This window comes from Eleutherodactylus coqui, chromosome 6, assembly GCF_035609145.1.
Source record: "Eleutherodactylus coqui strain aEleCoq1 chromosome 6, aEleCoq1.hap1, whole genome shotgun sequence".
Taxonomy (NCBI): Eukaryota; Metazoa; Chordata; class Amphibia; order Anura; family Eleutherodactylidae; genus Eleutherodactylus; species Eleutherodactylus coqui.
Genome location: NC_089842.1, coordinates 53,811,560 through 53,829,168, shown reverse-complemented (window position 1 = coordinate 53,829,168; position 17,609 = coordinate 53,811,560).

Below are 17,609 nucleotides of genomic sequence, written 5' to 3'. Positions count from 1 at the left end.
ATTCAAATGCAGATTGTTTTATTGTCTGATGTTCTTTAAGCTAAGACTACATGGCTGATGTTGAAGTGCACTGGACTAAGGCAATGTACAACATGTGCCCCCTTCTTTTAACCCCCAATGGAGTTATTGCATTGCATAACACCTATTGACTGAGCAGATGCAATAGAGTGTTCATAGAGCAATGCAGCAAACTGCAGTTGAGGCTTTATTCCCACAAGCGCATATACGCTGTGCTTGAGGGAACTATGTTTTGGCCAATCTATGCTGGTGGGACCTATAGACTCCTATGGGGCAGGTAAAGAGAAGGGAAGGGAAGGCATTTTTGCAGTGTCCGATGCTGCAAAAAGCTTACAGGTGCCTCTATATAGACACTGGAAGGCATCCCAAGGATTTTGGCAGAGCGAGGGTTTTCCAGGGTGCAACGTATTTTTTCGCTAAAAACTACGCTTGCGGTCATGTGAATGGACGAGAAAAAGCAGGCACTTATACGGAGCAGACGTGGGAAAGTAAAAAGCCTGTTGCCATATATCTGCTCATGGGAAAGAGCCCTGATAGATATCAAATAACACAAAACATATCCACTGCAATCATTGGACATTAACTGCAAACAATGGACATCTGCCACAATCAATGAACATCCACCAACAATCAGTGGACACCCGGCACAACCAATTGACACCCACTATAACCATTGGACATCTGTTACAATATATGGATATTTGGCACAATCAAGGGATACCCACCACAATTAATGGAACCCACCACAATCGATAGGCATCCACTATAATCATTGGACATCTACTACAATGTACATTTCTAGGATCAACAGCAACAGATATCCAGTACAATAAATGTCCATTGCTATAAAGGAACATTCACTGCAATCAATGGAAATTCGCTATATTCAATGGATACCCACTACAACAAGTGGAAATCTATTGCAATTAATGGACCTCTGCTGCAATCAATGTACATTGCTACGATCTACAGAAATCCTCTATAATCAATGTGCAGCTGCCAAAATCAATGGACATCCAACACAATCAATAGACATCCACTACAATCAGTAAACATCCAGTACCAAAAATGGACCTATAGTTTAATCAAAAGACCACATTAAAAAAACATCTATTACTATCAATGGACCTTCTTCACAATCAAGGAATCCTTAGTACCAACAACAGATATTAGCTACAACCAATGGACACCCAGTACTATCAATCGACATACACCACAATCAAATAACAGTCAACTTCAGTCAACGGACCTCCACCATAATCAATATACATTGTTACTATCAATAGCCATTAAGCACAGTCAATTGACATTGGCTACAAAAATTCATATCTCTTGCAATCAACATACATTGCTACAGTCAGCAGAAATCCATTACAATCAATGGACAATCATCTACAATTAACAAACCTCCAGTAGAATTAATGGACATACACCATATTAAATGGGCATCTGCTACAAACAATGCACATCCAGTCTAATCAATGAATGTCCACTACAAACAATACACAACTGCTACAAATTCATGGACATCTGTAAAAGACCAGAAATGAATGGACATCAACCACAATCAACAGAGACCAGTACAATCAATGGACATCCTCTACAAACAATGCACAACAAGTACAACCGATGGACATCCAGTACAATCAGTGGACATGCACCACGGTGAATGCACAACCTCTACAATCAAAGAACATCGACTAAATCAATGTACATCCAATACATTGAGTAGACATCCATTATAATCAATGGACAATTGCTATATTCAATGGAAATCTCCTACAATTAAAAGATATTGACTAGAATCTACATTAGTCCATTATTTGGATCTATAAATGTCCTTCTTAGGCCTTAGTCAGACAGGCGTTTTTTCGCGTGATTTGCGGATCGCATGACGGATGCGCATCCGCAAATCGCGTGACCGGTGCCCGAAAATCTGCTCCTAGCCGCGTTTCATTAGAAACGGGCCGGAGCTGTCCAGCGCATTGCATTCAATGGAGCCGGCAATACAGCCTGCTCCATTGAAAGCAATGCGCTGCGGGCGAGTGTGGGATGAATTGTCGGGAAGGGCTTAAATATATAAGCCCTTCCCTGCAATTCATCCAGAAAAGTGTTAAAATAAAAAATATATATATACTTACCTGCTCCCGGCAGCCGGAGTTCCGCGCGGCCGGCCTGCAGTGGGTGTGAAGGGGGTGTGAGTCAGACCTGCCCCCTGATTGGCTCAGCGCTCCCGCGTTCGCCGGCAGCCCATTGCTTTCAATGGAGCCGGCTGTATTGCCGACTCCATTGAATTCAATGGATAAACATCGTTCTTCTCTGCCACAGCTGTTACAGCTGTGGCAGAGAAGAAGGATTTGTCTTCTATATGTTCTCAATGGGGTCGGCGCTGCTGCCGCCGGCCCCATTGAGCGCATATAGAGAAGAGAACAGGAATCGCAGATCGCAGATAGGTGCGATCTGCGATTTCTGTTATATAATTTATCGGACGAGGGCATAAAAAGCGCTCATGTGCCCGATACCATTGCAAAGCAATGGTTTTATAAAATCGCCGGACGCATGCGCATGCGCAAATCGCGGCAAAAAACGCCCGTCTGACTAAGGCCTAAATTTGAGTTTACAGAGGGGAGTCCAGTATGAGTTACCATTGCATGCCTTATTATAATGCATGACATTGGGGTGTTATATTCATGCAGGGCGCAAGTACAATGTCCCTCACGAATGTCACCATCACTTCACACTAAGATATAATTAAAGTCCACAATGCAGAGCAATACTGACATAAAATAAGTATATTTACAAAATACAGGAAGCACCAAATTGGACAAAAAATAATAGAAATACGGGGACAGGAACACTTTCCCTAACAAACTTTGGAGTGGCAGACCCTGCCTGGAAGCAATGTGATCACATTATGGGAGCGGCCCCATGTCAGGAACCTAAGGGGCCTAGTCTACCCCTAGATGGAAGATAGAGAAAATGTTTAATGCAGATGGAAAGAGACTAAGCCTCACAGATAAATAACAACTAGCCGACAGGACTGGACAATAACCGGCGCCCATGTAGAGGCGGGCCCGGAATAAATACACTTCCAATATGGCCGATTGCTCAGCTAGTGGAAACACCTCCCTGTTGGCCCATGAGTCCATACACCACAGAAGATATTGTAGCAGGGATGTGCAGCAGGGCACATTATACACTAAAAGCACTGAGGTATTTCTAAAAGATGAAATCTCAGGGACCTTCTGAATGACAGGGAACATGCACTGGAAACAGAATCACGGGGCTGACTCCGTGACGTCAAACCAATCCCGTTCCAGCACAGGCGCGCCATAACATGGGGGTTGTATGAAAGGGAAGAACAACTCTAAACAGTAGGTACATTTTAACTTTTCAGGAAATTTGTTGTGCGTAATCTTTGAGTAGAAAAGCAAATATATCCCACACATCCTGGAATAAACTTCAATATTAGATGCATGAACTGGTTTTCATGAAACATGGCAAACAACAGATGCTGTTTTCTTTTCCAAACAGAAAAAATGGAAGTTTTAGTGCACAGCACGGAAGTTTGTTCTAATGTTGATTGGTCCTCTATAGCAATGACTTGGCTGTTCCCCATCATGGCAGGCTTCCATTGAGAAAATCACAATAGATGCTTTGCAGGCTGACAAAAATGCCAAAATAATTAAGAGAAAAATAATCTATTTATAAGAAGTGTATATTTATAAGCTGAAAATACAATTGATAAAAGGAACAATTGGGTTTTGCAAAAGAAAGAAAGTTCCTGGGTTTGGCTTCCAAATACTGATGCAAAATACTGACCAAAATACTGCCATGTGAAACAGGCCTAAATGAGCCTTTTTGGCAATGTAAAATATAGCATATAGCACACAGGCTGCTTTGGTACCTTAGACTTCTATGATTTCTCACATCCATTCATCAGTCTGATGGTTGACAATGCTCCTTCTGAATATTTTATCATGAACTACGTTTTTCATCCATACCTACATATATGTTAATGAGTAGTTTCTTCGGATCCATGCATATACTGTGTGTAGAATTGAGGGTGACTGTACGACTTTACTCTATCAGCATGTTTAACCTTCTTTAGCCTTCAGTACCAGAATCCATCGGCATGCTTTCCAGTAAAAATATTCTGCAGTAATAATGGCCCATGCAGACAGGATAGTTTTTTGCTCCAAATTAGATAGAGGGACTAACATGCTCAAAATAGTGTTGCAGTGGTTCTGTGATTGCTGCTTTGCTGATAATCTGGTGCTGTTTTTGGAGATAATTCTACATCTTCTGCCTCAGGTGGGTGTGGTATTAGGTGTGACGTGCTTAGTTGTACCTGTGGGTAATTATCAGGGCTATTTAGCTTGGCCTGATACTGAGCTGAGTTGTTGTTGATTTTTCAGTCTCTCTCTGGCTGGGCTAGCAGTCAGAGCTTGGTTCTGGGTCTTTCAGTTACCTATGCATCTCAGAGCTAAGTATTGCGCTTGTTTGCTTTCTTATTAAGCGCTGTGGAATAAGTTGGCGCTATACAAATAAAGATTATTATTATTTTATTATTATTATGTTTGGATTCTTGTGTTATTCCCCTTTCCCACGTAGGGTCAACTAGGGGGCAAGGCACATGATCAGGGCCATCCTTATCTGGACGATCACCCTGCTTTCAGGCAGGTTCCTCCCCTGTTTTTAGTGATATAGGGAAAGTGTTTCCCGTATTTTTGTTCTGTTTGGTTTTATCACAATTTCTTTGCACTTGTGGGAGATCTGCGGGTGGCAGATCCAGCACATCCTAGTTGGACGTAACAAATAGTAAAAAAAAAATATTTTAGGTCATCTCAAAGATGCTCTATAGGATTACGATCTTGAGACTGTGAGCCAATCTTTGCCTATACTAATCTTGTTGCATGGTGCATTGTGCTTCTTAAAGTGTCCTGCTACATTAGAGTAAACAGCTGCCATGAGGGAAAGAACTTAGTTGACTACAATGCTTATGTAATCCTACTGTACAAACATTTATCCCCAGGTATCAGAGGACCCAGGATGTGCCAAGAAAACATTCCTCATACCATTCCTCCACCTTCACCAGCCCAAATGTTGCCATTCAGTGTATTCAATTTAGGAAAGACAATGCCTGGTTATCAAATGGATATATGTTTCCTTTAATCTCAGAAAAATGCAATGTTTACCAAATGGGATGAGATAAGAGGATTTATTGTTGATGAACCTTGCTGTATAATTGACCCTTTGTACTTACTAGTTGAAAACATTCCCCAAACACTAATTCCAAACAGATATGCAAATTCTGCTGGACCTGACTCTACCCTACCCTGCCTGATCTGCAGAGTCCTGCATGCTTTAACTTTTCTGCATACCCTAAATAAGTACTTCCCAAACCTGTCCTCAAGTACGTCAAATAAGTCATGTGTTATTTTCACAGAAAAAAAAAAGAAATTTGCTAATTATTTACTTAAAGAGCTGTCCTACGAAAATCATGTATTCCTTATACACAGGGAAAGTATTGTGATCCTCACCCATCACAGAAATGCAATCATGAGTATCTCCGAATAAATGGGGCAGTGGTCTTGTGTCCTTATTACAGCTCCTTTCAGTGGAACTGTAGGAGATAGCCAAGTTCAAGTGCTTGGCTATGTCCAGCGGTCTTATTTAAATCAATGGAGCCTTTCAATAGGCAATATGTTATTTCAGTGGGACAACTTCTTTAAATCACATGTGCAATATTAAGTAAAACTTCAAGACATGGCCATTTGGGGTTCCTTGAGGACGTGTTTGGTAAAGACTACCCTGAACCAGTGTTTTTCAACTGCAGTTCTCATGGATTCCAAACAGGTTAGGATTTAAGACTATCCCATTGAGTGAACACTTGCGAGAATGCCTGGTGCACTGGAACTAGACGGTTCCTGAGAGCTGAAGTTTAGACACACTGCACTAGACAATGGAATGGTCTAAGAGCTGGGTCCCCAACAAGGAATCAGAGGCACTCTGCAAACAAGCAGTAAAATATACAGCAATTCTGCAATAATACAAAATATTTTGCACTAATGGGAGAAGCTACAGTTGGAGTTACCTTTTTGTAGCAAAAAACTCACCAGTTGTGAGTTGCGCCGGAGTATTCCATCAGCCCCATTGAAATGAATGGAGTGTTGACCACGCATGTTTCGCCAGTGCTCTGTTCATGCTGACATCACTGGGGAGTGGGGAAGGGAGTGACCCCTGCAATGACAGGTTGAACGGGACATGGGAATCCCGTTCTGGAGTTTGGCAGAGGTCTTAGCAGTGAGACCCCCATAGTCAGCAAGCTACCCCGTAACTGATAATATAAACCCTTTAAACATGATTTTTTTTTCTACCCTGCACTTTAATTTGCACAATATTGCACTGGAGTAAACTATGTATTTTGTGCATCTGGATACAGCAAAGTAGCGCACTAGTTAAATGGAAATACTATACAAGCCAATAAGGTACATGATGCAAAAGTCAGGACACAAGAACAATCGTCTCTCTGTACCGTTCATCTATATAAAAAGCTGTCTTCTGATTATATGCTCAGATCAGTGTAATTTCACACCTTTTTATAGCTGTTTTTCCTTTCCTCATGGTTTGATAACTATAAATATAAGTTGACGTCTGTTACAGAATTCACTTGAGCTAGATTATTTATTGCAAACTATAATGTTTTTGTTAGGTATTCTCACACCATATGTGCCAGCCACTTACTCAATTCTTCCTTTTCATACAGTACCATAAGTTATAGGACTTACAATAACAGAGACGGGCCACGGAACGTGTGCCGTATACTAAAAAGAATGTGCGTTTAATAAATGGCTTCATGCATTACTGATTGACCACCTTTAATACAGCTAGAGGCAAGTGTAACTAAGGATTGTTATATGACTCTGGTCAAAAGACAACTCAGTGACTCTAATACCTACCGGGTCCTTACTAAGAATCCCACCATTAAGTATCAATCTCAACGTCATAGTTTGTTGTGCAAGAATATTGAAAATGGGATATTGTCTACTAGAAAGATGGAGAAATTGTCCCCTCTCTTTCCTCAGGAGCTCAATTGGTTCTTTTCACCAAAAATACAAAAAAGCCTTGAGCAGCCCTTAGTCTAACTAGCCTAGTTGGAGCAAGTTTAGTATTGGCAAAAAACAGTACTTCTCCGAGTACAGCACACCCATAGCTTGTACCCTCATAGATCTTGTTCTTGAGATTTTTGAGGAGTGATATATCTACAGCATTCATAACCCTTTTATTCACCATATTGGATTGTATCTAAGGTTTGTGGGTTATGTCTTCACCGTCTTGTCAGGTTCTTCTGGGGCTTTTGGAGATTTCATGTTCTTCTGGGGCTTATGGAGACTCTTAAATGGGGAGATTATCATCCAAATAATCACTGGAAATGGCAAATTCGGGCTATAGTCACATTGTGTACACTTGGCCATTGACAGGGTGCCAAGCGAGAAATCACTCATCTGTCAGAGTCGCTGAGCTTCCTGTGTAAACAAGCAGTCATTCATCTATGAACAGAGGTGGGCGGCTGGAGGAGATCTCTGGCCCTGTCCACCTTCATTCTCTGATTGACTCTTGCTTCTGTGTGGGAGCACAAGAGCAGTAATCACGTGTAAATGTACATATAGTCTGATATCTTAATGGAGTTTACACAATGAATATGAAGTTCACCATTATGATTAGTGCCCATCAACTAAAGGCCCAATTAGACAAAATAATTTGCTTAAAAGCCATCTTTGGAGCGATAACCGATGCATCTAAATGCACAGCCATCGTGCACTTTTCATTCATTGCTGATTTTTAACAAGCTAAAAGTCAGCAATGACTCTTATCAGCGCTGCACGCTGACTTCTCAGCGGGATACCAGCTGAGAGATCCGAGAACAAAGCAGCTGTTGTTCTTGGAGTTATCAGTGGTGTCCTGCTCCACCTTCATTTAACTCTTAAGTAGCTAATTAGCTACTTAAGAGTTTATGCAAAGATGATCGCTCAAAACTGTCGCTCAAACTGTTGTTTGAGCAATCATCTTTCAGTGTGAATAGGGCTTAAAGGGGTTGTCTCACGGCAAACATCAAAATTTTACATTACCCCATTCCCCCTGTCACCCCCCTGGCATAAAATAGCAATTTAAAGTGGTTTTTAAGCCGCTTGCTACTCACCGATCCGGCGAAATATGAAGTTTAAAAAAATCTTCTGCCTAAGATGGCCGCTGCTCCTTTCCCAGGGATGCACTGCTGTTTTCTCCCATGGTGCACCGCAGGTCTTCTCCCATGGTGCACCATGGGCTCTGTGCGTTCCATTGACGATTTCAGCCTCCTGATTGGCACACGTGATGGGGCGGAGCTACGTGATGACGCGTAGAAGGGGCGGAGCCAGAACGCCGCTCGTGCCGGACCGAACAGAAGGGGAGAAGACCGCACAGTGCAAGCGCGTCTAAAAACGCCAGAAGACATCAGAATTAGACGGATCCATGGAGACGGGGACGCTAGCAACGGAGCAGGTAAGTGAATAACTTCTGTATGGCTCATATTTAATGCACGATGTATATTACAAAGTGCATTAATATGGCCATACAGAAGTATATAACCCCACTTGCTGCCGTGAGACAACCCCTTTAAGTTATATAGAAAATTAACAGCATATGATCCATCTAGTCTGCCCTTATATTACTGTATATGCAATTTATTTCTCTCTTAGGGCGCCTACCCACTTGCGTTGCAGATTTTCGCACATTTTTTGCACGTTTTCTGCGCGTTTTTCGCAGCGTTTTTTGCAGCCCTCCATTGACAATCATGGGTGCATTAAGAGAAAAATAAGGACACATATGCAACTGACAGTTCCTATGTGAAAAAACCCCACGAAACGGAAAAAAACCCCCAGATGGACAAGAACACATTCTATACTAATTGCTCTTGAGAAAAAACGCAAAACATCGCAGGAAAAAAAATCGCCAGTGGGTAGGCACCCTTAGGCTAGAGCTATGTTTATCCCAGGCAGCTTGAATTAATTTATTATTGCGTTTCCAACCATGCCTGCTGGAAGTTTGTTCCAAGCATTTACTAAACTTTCAGTAAAATAATGTTTGCTGCTGCAAAGGCAAATAAAGTCTTGGGGTGCATTAAAAGAGGTATAGGGGCGAAGGACGAGAACATTATCCTTCCATTATATAAGGCACTTGTCAGGCCCCACATGGAATACTGCACACAGTTCTGGTCACCGGTGCTCAGGAAAGATGTTACAGTACTGGAGGGGGTTCAAAGAAGAGCAACTAAACTAATAAACGGAATGACGGGACTGGAATACCCAGAGAGGCTATCCAAATTGGGACTATTTACTCTAGAAAAAAGAAGGTTAAGGAGCGACCAAATAACTATGTTTAAATACATCAGGGGACAATACATGGATCTCTCCCATGATCTGTTTATACGCAGGACTGCAACGGTAACAAGAGGACATCCGCTACATTTAGAGGAAAGCAAGTTTCATTACCAACATAGAAAGGGGTTCTTTACTGTAAGAGCAGTTAGACTGTGGAACTCTCTGCCTGAGGAAGTGGTGATGGCAAAATCCATAGAGGACTTTAAAAGGGGACTTGATGTCTTTCTGGAGAGGGAGGATATTATAGGTTATAAATCTTAGGTTAATTGTTAATCCGGGGATACAGGTAGGTAGGAACTAATAGGGGTTGATCCAGGGAACAGTCTGATTGCGATTAGGGAGTCGGGAAGGAATTTTTTCCCCAAAAGGGCTATTTGGCTTCTGCTCTTGTTTTTTTTTGCCTTCCTCTGGATCAACACAGGAGGATAGACAGGCTGAACTAGATGGACATTGTCTTCATTCAGCCTTACGAACTATGCTACTATGTTACTATATTTCTTCAGATTTTCCCCCACAATTGATTGTGCCCCCTGTTCTACTGTTTAGCATCCTAATAAAAGCCCTTCCTGTGGGAACCTTATTTATACATGTAACGTACAGTATTTAAAGGTTTTCAACATGTCCCCTCTCTGTTTCTTTCTCCTCCTCTAACGTATATAAAGGTTTCCATCATGTCCCCCTCCCTTCTCTCCTCCTGTAATATATATAAAGGTTTCCATCATGTCCCCCTCTCCCTTCTCTCCTCCTGTAACATATATAAAAGGTTTCCATCATGTCCGCCCCTCCCTTCTTCCCTCCTGTAACATATATAAAGGTTTCCATCATGCCTCCTCTCCCTTCTCTCCTCCTGTAACATATATAAAAGATTTCCATCATGTCCCTCTTCTCCCTTCTCTCCTCCTATAACATAAAGGTTTCCATCATGTCCCTCTTCTCCCTTCTCTCCTCCTATAACATAAAGGTTTCCATCATGCCCCTCTTCTCCCTTCTCTCCTCCTATAACATATATAAAGGTTTGCATCATGTCCCCCACTCTCCCTCCTTTCCTCCAGGATATACAGATTAAGTTCTTTAAGTCTTTCCTGATCATTTTTGTTCTTGATACCTTCCACCATTTTTATAACCCAGCTTTGGACTTGTTCTGTTTTAACATTCTTTCTGTAGGTGAGGTCCCAAAACTAAAGTTGAATTTTTAATTAATCATTGAGGACTTATATAACAGAACCTTGAAGGGAGGCTATCAGCAGATTTTTTCCTTCTCAAGTGCTCTTCCTCTCTGTCCAATGAACTGCGCTACAACTCTGATTGGCAGCTGTAGCATCCAACCAGGAGAACACTATAGCTGTAAATCAGAGCTGTGGAGCAGCTCATTGGTCAGAGTGGGAGAAGTCTTGAGGGAGTAGCCACGCCCACCAGAGCACTTACAAGGCAAGAATAGACTGGAATAAAAGTTGATTTTATCAGTCATGGTTATACTAGCATCATACACACAGAAATGCTTCAGCAGTGCTTTCTCACAAGGGGGATATACCGAAAAGTTATTAAAATAAATTAGCAACTGTAAATTCAGAAACTTGATACATAAATTCAGCATGCTCGATCCTTCTTTTGCCTGACATCATCTGTTAGTGGAAAGTAGGAAGGCCCCCTTTTCCATACACATACGAGAGTCATCCGGTCTGGACAAAATTGGCAGGTTTGGCTCTAATGGATTGCAGTCTAATGTTTATTGGGAGCTTTCAAGAAGTTGCTATTTCTAAACCGATCATTACCTTCAGGCATAGTAGCAATCTAAAAGACTCTTTGGTTAAAAGTAGGTTCCTTCAAGCACATTTAAACTGGCCTTCCAACTAAGAACCTCACCTTTGGAGGTGTAAACCACACATTTGCCGAATGTATTATGTGGGTCCGCGTTATTCGAGTTGAGCTTTCTGTAAAATTCGAGAGCTGTACTCGAGTAACGAACCCCATTGACTGCAATGGGAGACTCGAGCATTTTTGTATGTGGAGCGCCGGGTCCCGAGCTTTTTTTTTTTTTCTTGGTCCTCTCCCTCTCTCCCTCTCTCCCACTCTCTCACTCTCCCACTCTCCCTCTCTCCCTCCCCTGCCTGCCAGACAAAAAAATTGCCATTGACGCACGCTGTGTCGCGGCGGGGAGGTGCCAAGCAGGCTTTTTTTTTTCTTTCCTTTCTCTCTCTCTCTCTCTCTCTCCCAGACCAAAAATTTGCAAATGACGCGCGCTGCGTCACGGCAGGGAGAGGCCAAAACAGGCACGTCACAGGGGAGAGGAGCCAAAAGCTGGGGCGGGGTTGAACGCAATTTGATGCTCGTTCGAGTAACGAGCACCATCGAGTACGCTAATACTCGAACGAGCATCAAGCTCGCCAGAGTATGTTCGCTCAACTCTAATAGTAATGCTTTAGGAATTTTTCAACTAAATGATAGAAATAATTTAAGTGTGTTTTTGTAAAGATTTATATAATTTGTTTTTTTTTTAAGTGTGTTGTCTCTTTATTTTCACGACTGCTATAACATTGATGCTCAGATTTGTATAATTAGCATTTGATCATGCCTGAGTCATTTGGAGGCCTGATGAACCGCGGTTGCCATATGTATTGGCTGTCGCCTGTTTGCACTTTGTCCCTAGCCCGCTGTTTTTATATGCTTACCGTTGTGGTATAAGGATTTTCTAAAGGGATCCGGTGAGCGCCGCATATTGAACTCTGTTTGTTTGGCTAGAGGCGAGCAGAGGATGATTCTAAAAAGATTGTTTTCACTTCATCAAAATTTACTTTGTATGAGAATCCTGAAAAGAACTTCTGCTGTAGTATACCAAGTGCGTGCTGTGGGGCTCAGTAACCTTACAGGGTGCACTCACATATCGAGGTTTTGATATAGTTTTGTAATGACATGCTTATTTGTGTGTTTTTGTTCACTTTTTAAAATATTGGTGGTGAAATGCAATTTTCTGTAATTTTGGCAAACAATTAGCAAAACGTCACATTAACGCCACAATAGTGGTTGCAGTGCATATGGTGCATGTTCCTGAGTTTTGTGCACGAACTTGCGCACCACCACCACTTCTATGGGGGCTTTTGCTGCGTAATACGCAGAAAGATAGAGCAGGACCTATCTTTTTGTGCACATGTAAAAAACAGTCATGAGAAGAAATCCATTGACATCAATGGGCTCTATTCTCTGCGCATTGCGCGTGTATATTTCACGTGCGCAAAAACTGTTGTCTGAAGAATCCCTAATACAGATAAAAAAATTTAATCCGAAAAATACATGAGTGAATGTACCCTACAAAGAGAACTGCAAAGTGTCAAACTTATCTCCAGACACTTAGGCTATATGCACACAGGCAAGAATCCCGGCAAATTTGGGGCGTTGCGAGACGCACAAAACTTGCATGAATATGAACTCCACTCTTCTGAATGGACTTATTCACACGAGCGATTTTTTTCCTCGCAACATCACAGCATGTTCTATATTTTGGTATTTCATCGGAACGCCTTAACCATTGTGTTCAATCGGGCCTTTAGAGACATTGCATTGCACTTGCTTACCCTGTGATGTGATGTTTGCCATTGAAATCAATGGAAAACACTTGCGTTCCTCTGAGGATGGCAATTTCATAGAAGCGATGCAAGGCATTTTTGAATGAAAAGTGTCTCATATTCGTGTGAAAAACGCACGTTGGCAAGCGCAATATCAGGCCTAGTTTCTCGGTCTGGTATCACGCTTGCCCATGTGAATCTGGCTTTATAGAGTTATACATCATCTTATCTTTTATTTCCAAAAACACCACATTTTTGGCAAAAAAGTTTTTTGTCTCCTTTTTTTGAATCAAAAGCTAGTATGTCTAGATATATTAGCTGTAGGTCGCTAGGGAATTATGAAATGCACTACAAACCTTTCAGTTCTTGTAGAGTTTTTTTCTTCCTTTTGGTGTGTTTTTTGGGTCCTTGATATTTTTACAAAATCGCTGTATGCTCTGTTCATGCATTCTGTATCACATTCTCCCATAGGTTTTTCTATGGGAAACAAAATACTGATCATTTTTTTCTATGTCTGACCAAAAAAGCCACAGAAAAACACGTATAAATACACAGACACCATTAAAATATACCAAAAAATGTCTTTGACTTGCAAAAAAAAAAAAAATTAGGTAAAGAGTAGAGATGAGTGAGCACCCAAATGCTCGAGTCTGCGTTATTCGAGTCGAGCTTTTCGTGAAAATCGATAGCTCTACTCAAGTAACGAACCCCATTGACTACAATGGGAGACTCGAGCATTTTTGTATGTGGGACGCCGGGTCCCGAGCTTTTTTTTTTTTTTCTTGGTTCTCTCTCACTCTCTCTCTCTCTCTCTCCCCTGCCTGCCAGACAAAAAAATTGTCATTGACACATGCTGTGTTGTGGCGGGGAGGGGCCAAAGCAGGCACGTCACAGTGGGGAGGAGCCAAAACCAGGGCGGGGTTGAACTCGGCTTGATGCTCGTTCGAGTAACGAGCACCATCGAGTACGCTAATACTTGAACGATCATCAAGTTTGGCAGAGTATGTTCGCTCAACTCTAGTAAAGAGTTAGACGTTGGTTCCGAACAAATCTCCAACATTCTTTCAGCTGACTCTAGCTTGAACAAGTAGTATCAGGATACTGAAATGGCCAAGGTACCCGCTGCTCTATCCTCCAAATTGAAGACCATTAGTTTGATATTTGAGAGTGTTTTGAGGCGCTAACATGAAAATTGTGCAGCATAAAGATCATTTTAATCCGCATGCCACACAGATTGGCCCACAGATTGTGTAACCTACAGACTCCCCTGGACGAAATGGAAAAGTGAAAATATGTTTCTATATTTGTTTATCTGTTCTTTGTAGGCTTCTGCATGCCCTGATGGAACTCAACCAAACTTGGTACACATACTCTTCATGATCCAACTTAAAATACTGTGAGGTGAGGGGGTTCAAGTTTTTGCTGCTCATAGCAACCAATCACAGCACAGCTTTCATTTTACTAGAGGAGCTTAAGGAATGATGATTGGCTGCTTTGTGCTACAAATAATTTTGTACACAGTTTCAATAAATGACACCTATTGTATAATATATGGTAAAATAAGATGCTTTGTTATTCAGCGTGACGAATAATTTCAATATGTGGTGGATCCGGTATACCTCTGAACAACAGAAACCCATTGGACAAGTCCAGCCGAAAGCAATGAAAGTAAAATTACTTCAAGAGAGTGAGACAAGCGAACAATGTGACCAATGACTTAAGAATGAGCAGGAAAGAGCCCGGACATCAAGGGCTACAGAGACCTCAGAAGAGCATGAGGCCCGAATTCAAAAAGAGACGGGAAAAGCCAGGACATCAATGGCTGCACAGAATCTGGAACAGCATCAGGCCTTGAGTTAAAAAAAGAGACAGACAAGAGCCAGTGAATCAAGGGGGATGTATACCTAGGCAACGCTGGGTATATAGGCTAGTATACTCTCAACGTTCTTGGTTCATATTATAAACTTGCTAGTCTTATGCAGAGGTAGAACTGAGGCCTCTGAAAATTGATAAGTCCCATGTTTGCACCTTATAATGGAACCTATTTAAGAGTAATTATGTGGGTCCTATGCAATGACTCCTTGGTAGCAGATGGCATCCAACAGCCAAGTGTTGGCTTCTTTGTTGGATTCCTCCAACTTGGCTCCTGACTGCAGTGCCACCTATACTGCCCTAATGAAGGCACTGTCTACAGAGCTTATAAAAGCTCCATTTGTATTTCTTTTAGAATACTTCCCATCCCATGACCGCAACTGGACACAGCACTTGTTTATATTGAAAGTAGAAGTTGTCCCAAATGAAGAACTCACAAAAGGGCATTTGACAAGGAGTTATCCAAAACAGATGCTGCATAGTGACATGCTGTTGACTGCTGCCACATGAATGGCCTGCCTGTTGATTCTAGATCTTCTGCCCATGTTATCACAAACAAGGTCTCAGCCAATCAGGATGTGATATCAGCATTAATTAGGCAACTCACACTATTTATTGCATTTGGAAGCCAAATTGAAGAGTGAACGTTTGCTAACTGCAGGATTTATGGTACATGCATGATTCCATTTATATGTTTTCCTTTCGCAATAGATTTAACATGGAACGTAAACTGTGTTTTTAATATATTTTAATAATGTTCCGAACTGTTAAAACCCATCTATAGCCTGTAGATAGATGAACGGATGGAGAGCCTTTAAGAGAAGAAGTTGTGCAGATATTGTCCAGATGTAAATCTCTATCTTGTTATCTTAAATCTATCTAAAAACCAAGGAATCCGTACAAGAAACAAGACCGATAACTTTAGCATGCCTGGGAAGTTTTTCATAAAGATTCCAATATATGCAGAGATAATTGGGTTTCCACAGTCAGTGGTTTTAAAGCTCACAAATCATCATTACTTCTGACACTCCTGGATTATTACAGTTTGGTACTTCCTATTATCATCAACCTGTCAAATAATAATCCTCACCTGCAGAGCATTAACTCATGTCATATACCAGGGGCAGCACATATAATGTTTCGATGCAGTGCCAGAATGTCTAAAATGAAGTCACACAAGTGTTAATATAGACCTGTAATATAAATCCACTTGGTTCTATTCACTTTGTAATAATCTCAACCCCTCCAGGAGGATATTTACTAGCTAATATTGACTAGCACATGTTGCATTCTCAGCATGTGATGTTTATTCATACATGGGCAGACAGAAAGCTTTGATTGCCGTCAATGGGCATTATGAGTCAGATGAACGCTACTGACATTTAGCTAACACCTGGATAGAGAGAATTTAATGGTGTCTGCAGGTAAAAGAATTTACCCAAACAATACACACTTCTTTTGTAGTTGGCTCACCTTAAATTCAAATTAATTCGGCATTGTAGACTTATGGCTATAATGAAGGAACAAACACTAGTCATAGCAATAGTAATTAAAGGAGATGTCTCGAGGAAGCAGTGATTTTTTTTTTTTTGCCCAGTCCCCCTAATTAAACATACATTACTAATTACCCCTGTAAATTACTTTTCTAGCTGGTTCGTACTTACCGTTCCAGCGTTTCAGTAACTTATAAAAGTTTCCCCAAGATGGCCGCCGGCTCTTTCCCCGTCGCTCGCTGCAGCCCGACGTGCGCGCTCCCGAGACGCTGCCAGCTGTGTCTCCATGGCAACCGGACGCCCTGCAGCCGCCGACCAGACGCCCCACAGCCGCCGACCAGACGCCCCGCAGCCAGGCAGCAGGTAACCGGCGCTAGCCCCCGGCTCCCCAGCGCTACGCTCCCGGCTCCCCAGCGCTAGACCCTCAGCCCAGGTGAAGGCCCCGGAGCCCAGCGCTGGGCTCCGGGGCCTTCACCTGTCAGTGAACATCACCCCCGGCCTAGCGGCAGCCCCCCCCGGCCTAGCGACAGCCCCCCCATCGCAGCGGCAGCCCCCCCCGGCCTAGCGACAGCCCCCCCATCGCAGCGGCAGCCCCCCCCGGCGCAGCGACAGCCCCCCGGGCCCATCACTTACCTGGACAGCTGGACGGCAGGACAGCTGGGCGGCTTCTCCGGCAGCTCGGCAGCTCTGCACCTTCCTCTAACAGAGGAAGGTACAGAATGGCCGCTCCAGCGCGCTCCCGAGCAGTGACAGCTCATCTGCGCATGCGCAGAAGAGCTGTAGCGGGGAGCACACTGAAGCGGCTCGTGCTGAATGGAGAAGACCGGACTGCGCAAGCGCGTCTAAAAAAGCAAGCTGCCAGCGAATTTAGACGGAACCATGGAGACGAGGACGCTAGCAACGGAGCAGGTAAGTGGAATAACTTCTGTATGGCTCATATTTAATGCACGATGTATATTACAAAGTGCATTAATATGGCCATACGGAAGTGTATAACCCCACTTTGTTTCGCGAGACCACCCCTTTAATAATAATAGATAAGAAATTTAAAAATCTGAAGGTCTCTGCTATAATTTCTTTTTTCTTTCTTTTAGTCAGAGAATGTATTACTGAGGTATGCCACATCGATTTGCTGCAGTTACCACCACATGCCGAAGGGTGAGAGTTGGTGAGATGTGACCACAAATACTGTAGACATATAAGCTATTAGGAACTTTATTTGAATAACGTCACCCTCTGACAGG